The sequence below is a fragment of the Rissa tridactyla genome, chromosome 5 (assembly GCF_028500815.1).
Source record: "Rissa tridactyla isolate bRisTri1 chromosome 5, bRisTri1.patW.cur.20221130, whole genome shotgun sequence".
Classification (NCBI taxonomy): domain Eukaryota; kingdom Metazoa; phylum Chordata; class Aves; order Charadriiformes; family Laridae; genus Rissa; species Rissa tridactyla.
The window spans coordinates 80,707,820-80,723,390 of NC_071470.1; positions in this window are offsets into that span (position 1 = coordinate 80,707,820).

The following is a 15,571-nucleotide window of genomic DNA, read 5'->3' on the forward strand; positions in this document are numbered from 1 at the left end:
TTGACAGTCCAACCACACAATAAATTCTTCATAAAACCTTGAAAGAGCTTTAATGCTGTGAAGTATTTTTCCACCATTCCTGAACAGGACATAGAAGCTGGAACACCGTGTTGCGTTTTCCTGTAGCAGGAAGACAGCTGACTACTGTACTATGAACTTACGGTGGTTTGTTAATATTATTATAGCAAATGGATGACAACTCTCATAACTGACCTCTGCCTTTCATGTCTGCCACGTGGTGTTGGATATTCATATTTTCACTTCTCCATGAACCTTTAGCACTCCACTACGTAGGGCATCATAAAGCTGCTACACAGAATGTTTTTAAATCCTCAGAGAACGGCTACATACCTGCAGAAGATATTTCTCAGAACTGCCAGCTATGGAAAAATCATTTTGGCATTCTAAGCACATTTTCAAAACCTGTCCGGTCCTTTGCTCAGAGACTTCTCTTAGGTCATCTTTCACTTAATTATTATGCTCTTTGGCCTCACTGTCTTCCTCCCATTCTCAGAAAAGCAGCACTTGAGTTACCCTCTTTTCAACAGCATGAACGTCCGCTACCTTCTACCTTTCGGTATTGTGTGTCTGAACCCCCAGTGGAGGGCTTAAACCCCCCCGATTACCCAGACTAGATAATTTTTTCTTCCTGAACTGTGAGCTAGAGCAATTTAATTCCCCTAGTCAGGAAACCTGGTCACAGAAGAGAACAGTTTGCTCTAAGGCCTATAGGAAATGGAAAAACAAACAGATCTACAACACTTAGTTGGGGAGCTAGGCCTAATTCCAGGGTCCGTCTAAGAAGCAATACTTATATAGCTTTAATCATCTTAGACCAGATCCCATGTTCACATATTACCTTCTTGTGCTACAGCCTGCGTACCTACTCTACTACTTTCCCTTCTGACCTCTTTCCAGCCCCTTTACTCACATCTTGTCTTCATTCCTGCTTCATTTTGGCATTTCTAGTATTCCTTTCTACTGGAGAAGCACCCTCCAGTTTTAGCCGCCAAAGACTTCCTCCCACCCCGCTTCAAAGAATTTAAAACTCTTTTTCGATGAATCCTCCTCAGTGCACCACTGGTGTCACCATCAGCACCACTTCAGTCTGTCTTGTAGACTTTGAATTCGAAGAGATCACGTGTTTCAAGGACCGGCACGTGCCTCCAGTATTTACAGACCCTGACTGTTTTTTTCTCCCTTTTACAAAGTGTTGAATTCACAGCTATCAATGGTATTTGACCTAAGATATCAGACAAAAACCCAGGTGGCCGAACCATTAGGGGTGGAGGCAGTAAGTTTGAAACGCAAGGAGAATTCTCATTGACTTCAGGGGTCTAGTACGTGGGAGTATCATTTAGAAGGCTGTTGGACTTATTTTTTTCTGGGTTTTGGTTATTTTTAGAACAGCTGAAATCAGCACACCGCGTAATTTGAGGTGTATCTTATAAGAGGCAATACAACATTCAGCCCCCTAAATGGAATGTTGTTTCTTTTGGGGTTTGAGCCCTATGCACGGTACAATTTTGCAAGGAGGACTATGTGCTGTGACTACTTCTGTGAAGTAGAACTCTTCTGTATTGAGCTCTACTTTGATGCTAAGCCGAAATACATTCCTATACCGTTCCTTAGTTATTCCGTAATTGTTTTTAAATTATGTTCAATGTCTGGTAATTCTGTGCCATCTCTGAATTGCAAGGGTATAATAAGAGATGATTATAAGAAAAAGTTGCATCAACGTGGCAAAGAGTCTATCTTCCAGTCAATTTTAAAAATGCAGATTTTTTTTTTTTCCCCTTGACAGACAAACAAACTATGTGGGTTTTTTTAAAATCCAAATATAAAAATTAAACATTATTATAAACCTTCTTTGGAAGTGTTATGTGAACTCTTCAAAAAATATTTCCTTAGAGCACACACCAAAATGAGAGCTACTGACTTACGGGCAGGACTATCCTAAATGCTTCTTAGTGCTTTCCTTGGTCTCCTCCCTGCCTGTTCTCCCCTAAAGTCACTTTCTCAGTTGACGACACGTTCCCCAGGAAATACTTATTTCTCAGTGCTGTAACAAATTCCTCTGGAAGAATGAGACATTCTTACTACTTTAACAGTCTCTAGGACAGAGACTTGAATTCTTCTGTAGATCTTTGCTTCACTCCATCCAAATGCATGTTGTATTCTGAAAGAGGAGCCAGAAGCCAGTCCTGCATATAAAAATTTAGATTTGAGAGTTTTCCACCTACAGGCCTCAGCAGAACCAGCTTCACCAACACCCATGGTCGTGAGCTGCTTTATATGGCTTAAGGACTTGCATAACCAGGGGTACCATGCGCATCTGTGTTTCGAATGAACTGAGCCTAACAAAAAACAACCGAACCAACCAACAAACCAAACCACCACCATCTGTCAGGAGTTCAGTTTTCATTAAACCATGCAGGATGAATATTTGAAAATGGCTTTTCTTTTTGAATGCATCCCTTTGAATGCCATTTGAATGCAAAACTCTGATCCTCATTATATTCCACCTGACACCGCAGGTACTCAGCAACAGACACTCAGAATTCAAAGTCAAGTCAGCTGAACATGTAGGATCAGAGACAGAGCTGCAAGTCGCCTGTTGGTGTGTGCTGTGTATACTTGTGGGGTTTGTTTTGTTTTTAAAGCAGCACATCCAGCCATATAGCCTATAGTTTTGCAGAACTTCAAATAAACAGAAAAGAGTCATGCCAAAAACTGAGATTGTGTTTTGGCAATATGTAAGAAACAAATGTCATAACATCTGAAGAACTGATTTCAGTACCAATTGTTACTGAAACAATTTATGACCACCCACTGAATCGCATCATTTTCTGTAAAATTAATCTTTGTAAATAACACTTATTTTTTAGATTGCAACTATCTAAAATTTCACTGTCCGTCAGACAAATAAAAATATTTCTTTGATGCCATAATTTCTGGCTACTGCACTTCTCGGGGCACTGTGTTTTTTGTTAACATTGTTTAACTGGGGTTCCGTGAGATAGATACAAGATTGTGAAATGCACTGTTTTGGAAGTTGTACTCCCCTACCCCCTGGATACACTCACAGTATCAAATAAGAAAACTACAAATGTAGTACTTTTGTTGTTATTAAAAAGAAAAGTTACACAAGCTAGTCTTTCACAATACTTGCTAGGATAATTTATTGAACTGTAGGAGTCTTATTTCCAAGCCTGTATTATACAGGATGTCAGACTAGACTCTAAAAAATGTAAAAAGGAGCAATCATCAAGTAGACAACTCTGGCTCAAATAATTTTTGGATATGGTTGCCAAGGCCTATACGGATCAACTGTAAAATGACATAGATACATTAGAAAAACAAGCAAACAATAAAAGCAAAATGAAGAAAACCAATAGCTATTTCAAAGATTAAGTTGGGTTATTACAAATATTTTGTGCAGTTTAAGATTGCTTAGCGAAGTTACTCGGTTTTGAAAGCACCAGGAAGATTAAAGACAAGAATATAATATTTCTTTTTATTCCCTTGCTTATTTTTATGTTTTCAAAATTGAGACAGAAATAAGAAATATGTTCTTCCTTGTAGACAATGGTAGAATGATTCAAACAAGCTCAGCCTTTCAGCCAAAGCCTTCTGTTTAAACTTTACAGGTCTACTTAGCTTCACAAAGCAGAGATGTCTAGAGACTTAAATAGCTGGGGGAAAGGATCTCACGTGGCACCCTGTCAGGAGCTACTTTCACTGTCCGCCAAAACCAGAAGCTGATAGAAAAGATTGATACAAGCCTGTTAAATGCACCCTTTGGTCCAGAAGTTGATTTTTGAGAGCAGATTGGAGACAGCAAGGAGTTCTGCAACTCCCTGGAATTGGTAGAGAAAGAGGGACCAATGGAAAAGTGTATGTACAGATTCATCTAAAGATTAATAAGAGGACAAGCGTACTTTGAAAAGCATGCTTTTCAAAGAAAAGTAATACCTACAGAGAGACATTTTAAAGATGCCTGCCACTATGCTGCTTCCTTTCTGAGGTATTCATCCTTGGTTAAGGAGACCAACAAATCCCACCACCCCGTCTAAAGCTGTAGCTGGTTCTGTTTTACCATGTGCGAAGCCTGCCTATATAAATGCTTTCTCTTCGCTCCAGTGTGTTCTCCTCTCTGACATTTCGGAGAAAACAATAGCACCCCTCTGGGTCAGGCCTGCAGAGAGTTTGGGTTTGATATTGTTTGTGGGACGCTGTTCTATTTATCACACAATAGGGTTTCTGTTTCTCCATCAGTTCTATTGTGTTAAATCACACTGCTTTTTTTAAAGTTAGGTTTTAAGTTATAGCCTGTCAGGCGCCCTAAGGCATCTAGACACTGGGTGCCCCATAAATTTAAAGTTATTACTGCTCAGTATTGCCGTAAATGAGTTAGTCATCTTTTCTCATAAAGCAGCAAGGGAATGGACTGAAAATACAATGCAGCTGCAGCTTATTTAAAAGTGTGTCTTTCAAGAGGTACAAGACATTAACATGCCCTTTCCGAAACTATATGAAAGTCTGCCCAAACTATAATAATTCATCACAGAAAGGCTGAATAAAGCCCTGTCTGCACTCGAGAAGTAGCCATAGTTAGCCCTTGTACAACATGGCTGTGGCCAACCCGCACGCTGAACTCGTTTCATTGTTCTGGTAGTGTGGATGAAAAGCATTCACCTGCGCAGTCACCAGATACAACACAACTAGCATGGCTTTGCCTGATCTGTGCCTAAGCGAGGTTATTCTTACAGCATGAAGGGAGCCTCAGAGAGAAGCGGGCGAGACGGAAGCACAGTGGCTGCAGAGCACTCGATATGCTGCTGCTGCTACAGTCCTGCCTGTCTAACCACTGGAGTGTTGAACCCACCCAACCTGCTCCTCACATCTATACACACAGAGCCCCCAGCAAAGAGCAACAGAAGCAGAGTCCCCATTTCCCTTCTCATGCTTTCTTAGAAAGAAACCATATTTTTCCTATTTGGAGTTGCTGAATTTTATCATTTGTGCAATAGTTTCGACACTGCATTACTTCCATTTAGTTTACAAACTGCGATAAGAGTTACTGGGTTATATACCATGCATTTAAAATCTGATAAAACACCATCAAGTGAGAATGGCAGGAGTTTATTTTCATCCCATGTGTTTTGCATCTTTACAGACTTGCCAGTAGGCATAACCATTATTGCTAATAAAATTTTGAAGGTTGGAGAATGTTTATAGTAACTTAACATCAAACTATGGTGAAAGACACGGGAAAAAACTAGAACAACCCAAAAGGTTGGGAGCAAAACATTAAATAGGCGTAGGTGAAGCTTTTGTCCATCGCAGGGATTTTAACTCTTAATAGTCTACACTTCCTTGAACGCAATCAATCTCTAATGCTCTTGAGTTGGCTTTTTAAAATTTGTTATTAATAGATATTGTTATGACAGATTAAAGTCACATATAAGTGTGACAGATTAAAGTCACAATAACCCCCTGATGTAAGAACCAGATGGTTATTTGACCTGATAGATCCCATTGATGAAAGCTGTTAGCAAGAAGTGAGAATTAAGAAGGTTTCAATAAACTGAAAAATAAATCTGAAGTACTTTCTTCATAAGAAATCTACCACTTTGAGAAGTCTAGGAAGGGACAACTACTGATTTTTGTATCATCCCACATGGTATTTTTCCCCTCTCTCCAGTTTACAGGATCTGCCTAATGGGACAAAGCAACCAAAAACCCCATCATCGTATAAATCAAGACATTTATCCCATTTCAAATGCAATATGACGTTGCTGAGTGCTACAGCAGCCGAACATCACTAGGAACTAGAGCTGGCTTGGACTAAATTCGAGACAAGTCATTTTCAGTAGACTCTAAGAATACCTTTTATGAAAGATCATTTACGAATCCCCTTCTCCCCCTCACTTCCCTCCCATAAAAACAAGGATGAAGAAAACATCAAATGGGAAACATTCACATTCAAGAACTGAATTGAACAGAGAGGACGCTAGTCAGGAGCATGGATTCCCTGCAGGTCTGAGTAACCTGCAAAGCTTTCACTTGCTCGTTCAGCCATCAAAGAGCACATACCCACAGGCCTCGTCCAAGGGATAGACATTTGGACTGCATTAAGCTTCCAGGGGGGTATGTGTGCAAAACTCCAGTATGAAACCATTATTAAAAAGGCTGCGTGTTTGCTATTTCTGTGGTTTGTCAGAAAGGTCATTGTTTAAGATGTTTTCGTTTAATGAAAATGTGCCTCTATTCTTCTTACTGTTGTTTGGTTGTTTCTTTCATGTACGTTCCTCCTCCTCAGTATCATTGTTTGTCAACGTATCATGAAGTATCTCGCTGTTCTTCTAGTTGTCATGGAACTGGTTAGATGTTATAGGTTTGTATAACTTTTCATTACACTAGTGGTTAATTTACAGACGGATATGCTTCTGCTGTAATGAGTTTGGAGAAGTCATTAGGAAGTTTTGGACTGGAGTAGGATAAAAGCAACCATATTCATTGTGCAGAGTAGTGTGGGAGCTGCTTTCCTTTAGCAGACAAAGACTTGTTATACTCCTCAGGAACTCCTCATCAAATCACTACCCACCAGATCTTTCCTCTTAATCTGATGTAAGCACCTAAACCGAGCAGACACCTACACTTGCATTCACACAGGTGGTCTACTAAAACAGTACCAAACGTAAGCAAAATTATTCATCCCATGCAGAAAAAACACCAAATACTGAGCCTCCACTCTTCATTATGAGGACGTCTGCGGAACTAGCAGAAATTAGCAGCCTAGACAACAAAACCACAGCAATTAAGGACTCGAAAGCACGAATTCCAGCTGAGGTACAAGGTGGTCAAAGAGGTCACCCGGTTACCCTTTCCACAAACTGGAGGTGTGGATAACTCAACAGTTTCTCCATTATACAAGAACACATGAAAACCTGCCTTTCGTATTTACAGATGGAAGAGAATATTAGAAAACTCATACAAAGCAGCACGCAAACTTCTTTGAAAAGATAGCCAGAAGTCATTAAAGGATAAGTTGACAGCAGCTAAATATTTATATTCAACATGTCACATTTATCACAACATACCCTTCTTTTTCCAGAAAAATGTCTCTGTTAGGGTCTAGGACAGACAGTATCCAATTCATTTGTTTCTCTTGGTTATATGTACCAATATTATGTTCCTTTAAAGAGAGCGAGGGAGCCAAGTGGGCCTCTCTGCAGGGGAAAGGACACAGTAGCTTCATTTGAGAGCTACTGGGTATGCTTAGGGGTGGACAGAAGCAAACAGCGAGGATACATGAGTTCACGAGACAGTTCAGACTCAGGAGATAGCCGAGAGCAGCAGGAGAAGCTAGACACAAGCCCCAGCGACAATGGAAAAAAGCTCACTAGGGACCAGAGTGAACTTGCAGTCTGCTTCAGCCCCGAAAGCCACAGAGCTGCCTGAAACCAAGACTGGATGCGAGGACAAAGTGAGCAGCAGGAGATTTGTTTATAAACCCTTCCCCATGTCTAGTCTGTCTTTTCTCTCTCTTGTCTCTGTTGTACGAGGTTTGTCTGATGTAGGCTTTGTTCAAAGAAAACCTGAGGTTTGAGTTTAAAAGCTCTTTGAGGGAAGAGGTCTGGACAGACCTACCTCGAAGCTCTGCTAAGAGATTTATTTATTTTAAATGGCTGAGGTATTTTGGTGTTTCGTTTAATTGTGATGACAAATATTTAGTTACTATATGCAGCCTATAAGTAATGGCTTTGTCAAGCTTTACGTCTTAGAGAAGGGTGAGCGACAGCATCACGTGCTACGCACAAGGAGACAATTGGAGCTCAGCAGTGATCTCAGAAGCAATTCCTTCACGCTCGGATATAAAGTCAGCATGGCGCTCTCGTAAAAAGGATTTCATAACTTTCCAGTCTTTCTCCACTCTTCCCATACTTCATCCGAACTACTGATCAAAACCTGCAGGCAGAGCCTCCCGCAAAGCACGCTATGAATGCTAGACTGAGTTATTATACAATCAGCTGTAATGCCACTTGAGCAAGGTCAGAGGAAAGTGATCAAACATCTCCAAAACACGATGAGAAAAGGGGCTTTCATTGTCAATACCAACAGGCAACCTACGACTTAAGAGGATCCAGAAACAGTTGTAACTTGCTTTAGCCTACTGCTCCAACCAAAGCAGCAGGCACTGCGTTTTCTCCATGTCCTTTAGGTCCGCTCCACCCTCTCTGGAGAGGGCATGAGATGAATTACCTGGCGCTCAGCAGTCACCAATTACAGAGGAAACGGAACCAGTGTATTGCCTATACACTGTCACGCGTCATCTGCCTGCCAACCGTGCTGCGGCAGCCATTGTCACTGTGCTGTCCTCCCCAGCAGCCAGCTACACAGTTTGAACAAGAGAGGGTGAAGGAACATAAGGAAGCCATTAGAGGTTAGGAGCAGTGGTCCAACGTGACTCAAAAAGGGATCTTAGGAAACATAATGGAATCACTCATGAGCAACTGTCCGTCCGGTCAACATCTGCAGGCAGCCTGCAGCCGCTCCTGCTCTCAAAGCAGCCTAAACCAGTTCTCTACAACGGCACGGTACGTGCATTAGCTTAGTCTACCTGCCCGTTAGCTTTAAACGTGTCAAACGCTTCACGAAAATCCCAAAACTTTTGGTCTGTGAAAGAACGGCTGCGAAGAGACGGTACTTTGAAAAAGAAAAAAAAAAACCAAACAAGAGGAGGAACAATGCCTTGCTCTTGAACAATGAAGGGAGAGAGTTGTCTTTAGCTTCTAATTATAATGCTATGCAAAACAACTTGAAGTAAATGTATTTGTGTTTATTTCACATTCAGCTCCCCAATTGCGTGATGGGAAACTGAGGAGAATAAACACAGTAATAATAATAATGGGTCCAGATTGCAGCTGGCGTATGTATGGGTGTGTGGGAGGAAAAATACCAGGAGTGCCCACAGCCTGTGTGCAAGCCTTGCCTACACTCAGCAGGGTCTTCATCCATGCGTCCTCAAACAGTTCATTAATTCCCCAGGACACAGAGGATGAGAGTTTGTCCTGATTCTACCAAGGAGCAAAATTAGAACCATGCTTAGCTCTGCCGGAAAGGAAACGCCCTCCCGCCAGCATCATCCCTCCCCGATGATAAGTTATCTGGCTTTGAGATGTAACATCCCTTTTTAATAGGCGTACTACTTTGTGTCTATAAACAACAAGTACTCAAGTCATAACATTTCCACCTGCTCTTTTTCAGTTTTCCTCCCAGTAGATGGGATCAGTAAGGAAAGGCTTCAGAGGAGAGGGTATCTTTTTGAAGAGAGTGATAAACATTTATCTAACAGTTCATCGAAAGGTACCTCAACTCGACGCTTTTCAGCGGGCAGAAATCAAACTGTAAATCAGTGGACTTTCCAAAATACACAACGGCTGGAAGCTCAGAATGCCAGCTATACATTCATTATTCACTCATTATTGTGAGATAGATAAGTCTTTTTTTTTTTTTGTTAAACAGACTGATACCTACCATTAAAGAGCAAATTGTTCTAGAAAGTAATAACTAGCTGCGTTCAAAACCTATCGGTGTTATCAGGTCACTTAAACTTGCATTTATAAATATTTATTTCTAAAAGAAATGGCTTTAAAAAAAAAGATGGGGGGGGGAGTATGTCCCACGCACCCTGATATCAGCAGTGATTGTCCAGGCAAGCTGAGGATTATGATTATTATAACCAGTTATGTGGGCTTTCGAGAAGCGATAAAAGCATTCTTCCAAAGGAGACTTTGGAACCACTGAAGAGATTAAACGAAGTAAGAACTTGCATCTCCGAGAGGATTAATACCACAAGTTTACAAACCAGTCTAGACATTTATTTAGAAGACTAAACCATCTGAATTGTACCAGTTGCTATTGCAGCCTTTCACAGATTCACTGAAAACTCTCAACAGACTGTACAAAATCCATACAGTACCCAAAGACAACAAATGAAAGTCCCTCCTCAATAACATGGAGCTACTGGGGAAGAGGTTTAATATGGAAACGATGTGAAAAGCCCGACTTCTCTACACAAGGGTTTAAATTACACAGCCAGAAACAGCTGCTGCAGCTCAACAGGAAAATGCAGCATTTGTAAAACGGCAGCTTGCAAAGGCAGAGGGGTGGGGAAGTCGAGTAGAAATGAGCGTGCTGTAGACGTTAACACTTAAAAGAAATTGGGGCGTGGGGGGCCCAGGGGAACAAAATTAAAATCATTTACTTTACAAAGCATTTAATTTTCAGGTTTTGTTCTGTATCCCTCTGTTTCACCTGAAATAGTTGCAATCCCAGGTGTGGAACAGCACAGGTAAGAAAATAGGTATGAATTAGGAATTAAGTTAAACCACTGAGCTGCAGACATCAGCTCATTTTCTATGCAGACTCTGATCTTTTTCCCCCTATCGAACCCCCCCCGAACTTTTACTTTAAGAATAAGCAGAATAATTTCTTGTCTCTCATTTTAGAAGCAAAGCAAACCAAAGCAGTGCTTCCCATTTGTGATTTCAAGAAGCAGCAGTTCCACTCCTGTCTTACAACCAGATTTCACATGGTCAGTCACAGACTCTTCACTACCAGACTTGCTAGACTCAGAAAAAGAATTTTGACACAATTAAAATGAGAATTCAGGTCCTTTAGGAAGGTATGCATTGTAAGATCAATAGTTAATAATCCTGTCACCGTTTATTTAAGCTAAGCCATCGGAGCAGAAATTTACAGTGATTTCAGCTGCTTGTTGCTACAAATGCTTTTAATAAAGCGAAGCAACTAAGCACGTGCCTCCTTACTTCTAGCAGGTATTATGCTACGTGTTACTAATAACTGAGATGTTTCGCTTGCAAGATGACACAAATAGCACGTAACCTATCCTCTCAAAACCACCCTGTCAAATTCTGTATTTGCCGTCAGTTTCTTGGCATCCGGAGTACCTAGGGCAGGTTTTTCAAAAGCGTTCGGGGACGGCGGGACCCTCCTATCATCGAAATTAGTAGAAGCAAGTCTGATGAGAACTAGTGCCTTCTGTCAAAGCCTCACGTAGAACTCGTCCACACGTAGCAAACGGGATTAGTGGGGAGATGCATTAGCATCTGCTGAATCTAGGACGTGGCCTTTTTAGATTGCCTACACTGAAACCATTTATAGACGTACAAGACTGACGCAGTCAAGAAAGAAATCCATTGACTTAAAAAAGCTGAAGGTTTGACGTTGGCTGTCCAGAGGAAGAGATTGTTTCCCAGTCATACTTACAGGCTGTAACAACGTCAGAGAAAATGCTCACGCTGCTGCCTGATACAGCAAAAGCTACGACAAATTGTATGTTTTTAAGAAAATTTACTTCATATTTTTCTACCTTATTTCAAGCACTAAGTACATAGCTAGCATTGTAATTAAACAGCCGAGCAATGCAAATACAGATACGTTTGGCTCCTATTCAGATCAAAACAAATTAAGGCTCTGAATACCCACGAGCGGCCTAGAGCCTCCCCTTACTGCCACGTGAGAAAAGTCTGATCCACCAGCATTAAAACACAGGCGTAGCAAGGGCGGGCAAAACGGGTCATGAGAATCAGCACGTGTATTTAGTGCCCTCAGAAACCGACAATTCATTATTTCCTCTGTTTCAGCCTTTTAACAGCTTTGCCAGTGTATTATCAACGCGCATTTATGACGTGAAGTACTTGTTCACTGTTTACGCAGAGAGCAGAGCAAGACCTCCAGAATTCTTTTGTTTGGTTGGCTTCTAAAGGGAAAAAAATATTATAATTTATACTAAACCTCTTATGCATGAGGTTAACTGGCTCAGGAGACCTAACACAGGTAAGAAGTACGTACGCTTTTCAGGCAAAAGGAGGGAAGAAGAGGGAATTTTTTTTGTTTTTTTTTTTTTAATAAGGCCCCACTTACAAATCACTCACAAACAACTGGCTGAAATCCCAGTGTCACAATAAGAAAAATAAAATAACGCTCCCTGCCAGAGCTAGACGACAAAAACAAAGCCCCCGCAGACCTGAAAATTCTCCTTTTAACTGAAAAACAAATTTGAAGAGGCAAAGACAGACTGACCCACCTACCCCCCGAACAACTAACTCCTATCTTCCCTCCTCCTAAGGCAGGACAGGCATCTTTTATAGTCCACGTTAAAAGGCTTGTTAAAGGAAGCAGGGTCACCCGGCCCCGGTGGTGGGGCTGGGAATGAAGCCCAGCTGCATCCTCCCGGGCTCCGCAGGGCAGCCCCACGCTCCGCACACCTGCCTTGCGCTTTGTGGAGCCGCTTCAGTCAGCGCAAGGGAGGTAAAAGCAGATGGAAAAAGCCATCTTCTTTGGTGTGGTTTTATTTTGTACCCGTATCATCATAAAAAACTCTGTGTAATAGGGAAGGGGAAGCAGAGAAAGGGTTTTTTTACGTTTTTTTCCTCAGGTTTCTATGGCCTCAGTAGGTGGCTTCGCTGATAAGCCGCTGCCCCGTGGTTTTAACCTGATCATTGTTACTTGCCTCCCAGAAGAGGCAGTGAAATGGCTCTGAGTTTGTTTGTTGGGCAAAACTGCGCATCTTACTCTGCTGCACCTTCTGAGCAGATGCATTCGAACGAAAACCGGTGGCAAGAAGTAACAGGCAAAAAAAGAAAAAGTGTGTAATCGGCAAGAAAAAAAACAACCATTCTGATTCCTCTAGCCACCTCCTGACAGGGCTGGAATGCCAGGAGACCTTATAAGTAATAGCAAACATTATGAAATGGAAGAGGACATAAAAGAAAATGTTAATACCCCAAGAGTACTCCAGTCCTTCCTAACTTTCCGCACAAGGGCAAGAACTCCTTGTATACTTTGGCATCCAGAATCTTATAAAATATTTTCTTCGCCCATGCCAAGACTTTATCTGTTCATTGTAGCTTGGACCTGCAGGAATGCTTGCAAAATTAAATTGGGAAAGGGAAATAAGAGTGGAAATACGCAGTTAAATTCTCCACTTTATTCCACCATAAGCAGTTAGTTTGTGGTTAGGAAGAATATAGATTACTATTGGTGGAAAAAGAAGCCAAACAACCTCCTTTTCCCGAATACTAAAATATATTCTTGGCCAAAGAAACAATGTAAATCAGTCTACAGACGTTAGTTATCAAATGCTGTCAATTCACACGGTCCTTGTTCTCTCTGGAGGGCCTCAGAGTTCAAAGCCCAAACCCTGAAATGAGATCTGCTTGGGGGAAGCCCTGCCCCTACACCGACGTCAGCCACGGCAGGTCCCTGTGCGGACACCGAGCGTCGCGTTACAAGACAAGGACCCAACCGACATTAATTGTACCAGGTACCTACTAATTAAGCTGACACACGAACTGGGAGGGGGGGAAAAAGGCATTCGTGCTGAAAGTGTGGGGTTGGATTCTTTTATCTGAGACACAAAAAGAAGGTCTCCCTGGAGTAACTCTTTGACCTGAGGTGCTTGCTGAAAGCGGGCTTATAACCTGAGAATCTCGCTGGCCAGATTAGCAGAGCCGCGTGACAACTGGCATTTGGAACTAAACGCCGCGCTCAGGAGTACGAGGTTTGCAGCTGGTTTTATTAGTAGTAGTATATTTTTTACAAGACAAGATAAAAACAAGTACCACTTGTAGAAAATGGAAGAGATGGCTTCTCTAACTGATCCAGACAGGGGTGGGCGAATAGTGACTTTTCCTAAGGCTCTGTACAACACCAACGGCTTACTAGTATGTGATTAACATTTGATAACTGCCAGTCTTTAACATATGGTAAAAGCTTTCCATAGTGTCCACCAGCCTTCAGCCTCATGTCCTCTACTCAGTGCAAGCCAAGGGTAAACGATACGCTTTAGTGAAATGCGTCTTTAGTTCTAAAGAACTCTGCAGTCACAGTAATTTGAAGTAATAGATGTAGTACCGAGAACGCAAATTCCTGGCCGTGCTGGGCCGAGCTGGGACAATCTCTGTGTGGTCAGTCGGACCAAAGATGTGTGGATTGCCACAAAACTCAAGGGCTGATCTCTGCTATCACAAAGGTTTAGGAATAGGTTTCCAAGCAGAGAGAGGGAGAGAAAGAAGCTTCCTGGTACATAGTTGCTCGTCGTTGTTTATGTACTGAATTAGATAATGTGCATTTTCACATCCCATTTAACTGAGTGTATTCAAACGTGATAACTTCAAAGCTAAATATTCAAAAGACTTTGAGCAACCACAACTATTGCTTTTTTTTTTTTTTTTGCCAAGCGCTAAGGTAGAAACATGTTTGCTATTCCAAATAAGGATTTTCTTCCTCCCTGGTATGTTATCAGTCTTAAAAGTGCTACTTAGAACCCAAACAAATATGGCCGTGAGACCCATACCTTGTTTTTACAAGTGGCATTCTTGAACTGAAGTTGTATGTCTGCGTGTATAACTGATTGATTTATTCCGCAGTTCTGCTGCCGTCAGAATCTTAACTGGTGTTTTGTAACTCAGGGACCGTTTTGTCCCGCGGGCTCTTTGAAGCTTACATTGTAAGGCTGCTGCCAGATTTGTCAGTAAGTAAATCAGTAAAATTAGATAAGCTCCGCTTTGACTGATGAAGGTGTTGAAGATTATCTTGCCGTGGTACGCAACGGCTCAATGACTCTTTACTTGTTTTGAAACAAACCACAATAAAAAATAATCTGTAGAGGATTTCTTCTGTGTTGGCAGAGTCCTGCAGTAGATAATGCCTTCATGAGGCATGGCCACCAGGCTGGGCCACCGTACATGGCTTTCCTGTAGCCCCGCGTCATCCTCAGCTGCATATCCCAGCATGGCATTCTTTCCCAAAGGGACACGTACCCTCAATATGAATGCTGAACTCCATTTAACCTTCTATTTCCAAGCTTATGTTTCTGTTTTAATTGCCTCTTCAGCCTTGTGCTTAGAAAAAAACCTTATATGTTATCTATATTTGTATGTATATTTGATATACTGGGGGTTTTTTTGACCTTTTATGCCAGGTATCCATCTATTACATTCTTTTAAGTTTTTCATGTGTGTTTTGATGTGAAACTAAGGATAGAGATGTAACAGTGGATTAATGACAGGATCCAGATCTGTGACCTAGTCAGACCCAATGCAGGGCAGCGGTTTAAAAGTTATTGTCGTTCTGCGGCCCCTGCGAAATGAGTCTGTAGATTTGTTTTGTTTCCCGGTGGACAGAAAGCGGCAAATCGGTGATGCCAGAGGTGAAAACGCACACAGCCTGAACTGCATTCACGGCCAGGCTGACCGGCAGCGACGGGGCACGAGGAGAGCTCTTCGGTAGCCCCATGCTATGACTCCTTACGTGGGCTTTCTGCTTCACAAACAGTCTGGAGCTTTCCCAGTAAATACCTATTTTACTTTAATAGTTAAGTCACCTCCCACTTAAGGGTGACTTATATTTGCACTTTATATAAAGACCAGTGCCCTTATTTTTACTCGTCCTTCAAAATCAGAACTGCCTCTCTCAGATCCACTTGACCTGAATAATAAGGGGATGATTAGTAGATGTAATACTTTTATGGTCTCAG